General features: G+C 42.9%; 1 pseudogene; it reads left to right on the top strand.

Moving 5' to 3' along the window:
• Positions 1 to 292: 292 nt before the first annotated feature.
• On the top strand, positions 293 to 761 carry LOC113195664 (large ribosomal subunit protein uL23 pseudogene; annotated as a pseudogene).
• Positions 762 to 2,054: the final 1,293 nt, after the last annotated feature.

The raw sequence follows: 2,054 nt of genomic DNA on the forward strand, positions 1-2,054 counted from the left end.
AAGCCATCACCCATTCTGAAAGCTTGAGAGGTGGCAGGGCTAGGCAGGAGTGCAAACAAGTGAGGTTGCCAGGGGTGGCACTGTTGCATGCTCTGCTCATAATCCCAGTAACTTGGGAGGCTGAGGCAAGAGGATCACAAGTTCAAGGACAGGCGGGACAACTCAGTGAGAACCTATCTCAAAAGAAAAAAGGAAAACAACTGGGATGTAGCTCTGTGGTAGAGCATCCCTGCGTTCAATCCCCAATACTGCAATAAATAAATAAATAAGAATATTAAGCCTTTTCACCAAGATGGCGCCAAAAGTTAAAAAGGAAGCGCCTGCCCCTCCCAAAGCTGAAGCCAAAGCCAAAGCTTTGAAGGCCAAGAAGACAATGTTGAAGAGTGTCCATAGTCATAAAAGAAGAAGATCCACACGTCACCTACCTTCCGGCAACCCATGACATTACAGCTCCGGAGGCAGCCCAAATATCCTTGGAAGAGCACCCCGAGGAGAAACAAGCTTGACCACCAAGCCATCATCAAATTCCCTCTGACCACTGAGTCGGCCATGAAGAAGATTGAAGACAACAACACACTTGTGTTTATTGTGGATGTCAAGGCCAACAAACACCAGATCAAACAAACTGTAAGGAAGCTCTATGACATTGATGTGGCAAGGTTAACACCCTGATCAGGCCTGATGGAGAGAAAAAGACTTATGTTCGACTGGCTCCTGATTATGATGCTTTGGACGTTGCCAACAAAATTGGGATCATCTAAACAGAGTCCAGCTGTCCAAGTCTAAATATACTTTTTTTTTCCAACATAAAAAAAAAGAATTTTAAAAAGATGGATTGCTGTTCCATGATGTATGAAATGACCTGGGAAAAATGGTGGCTCCTAAATGAATGGAGGAAAAGTGACCCCTCCTCCTACGGATTTTAAGAAAGCACTGGAAATTCTCACTTCCCTGGCATAGGGGTAAGGGACATTAATCAATTAGTGAGTTAACAAGCATTGTTTTTTGGTACCAGGGATTGAACCCAGGAGCGCTTAACCACTGAGCCACATCCCCAGCCCTATTTTTCATTCTTTATTTTGAGACAAGATCTCACTGAGTTGCTTAGGGCCTCACTAAGTTGCTGAGGCTGGCTTTGAACTTGCCATCCTCCTGTCTCAGCTTCTGGAGCCACTGGGATTTCAGGCATGCACCGCTGCTCCTGTCAAGTTAATGGACATTTTACTTCTGCAATACCACATTGTACCAGGCACTGTGTTGTTGGAGCTTCGGAGGACTTGATGAGGAGGGCGGTACAAGAGGAGGAAACACAAGTCCCAATCTCAAGAAGCACACAATCTACTTCAAATTACACTTCAGGTCTGCACACCAGAACGACCGCTCATAACACAAGAAAGCTCGTGTTAGTACCAAGAAACTCACAAGAGTACAGACAAGCCACAGTATTAGGAAGACAAAGAACCTGAGGAGGTGCAGAGCCTTCCGGGAAAGAAAAACAGTGTAGCATAAGCAAGAAGTGAACCTGGGCTGTTCTGGCATTGGTGAGAATGTTAGAGAGGAAACAAATAAACCGGGCACTGTCTGAGAAATTTAGGTCATTAGATGCTCACAAAAACCTTCCCCATTGAAATCATGGGGAAATTGAGCCATATCTGGATGAATGGACAAGCCCAATGTTACACAGGGAGTATGTGGCAAAGTTGGGATTTAGACCCAAGTGGTTTCAACTCCAGGCCAGTGCTATGCAATAGAAATACAGTTTGTGCTACACATGCTAGGCACATATGTAATCTTAAATATTCTAATAGACACTCTAAAAATGAAATGTAAAAAAAAGTGAAATTGACTTTAATTATATTTTACTTAACCCAGTATTTTTAAAATATAATCATTTGAATATGATCAGTGTAGGGCTGCGGATGTAACTTAATAGTAAGGTGCTTGCCCAGAATGTGCAAGACCCCGAGGTCCATTCCCAGGACTACACAGACACAAAAAAAGGATAGATGTGTAATCAATATAAAAATCACTAATATTGTATTTAATTTGCTTTT

This window comes from Urocitellus parryii, chromosome 5 (assembly GCF_045843805.1).
Source record: "Urocitellus parryii isolate mUroPar1 chromosome 5, mUroPar1.hap1, whole genome shotgun sequence".
Taxonomy (NCBI): domain Eukaryota; kingdom Metazoa; phylum Chordata; class Mammalia; order Rodentia; family Sciuridae; genus Urocitellus; species Urocitellus parryii.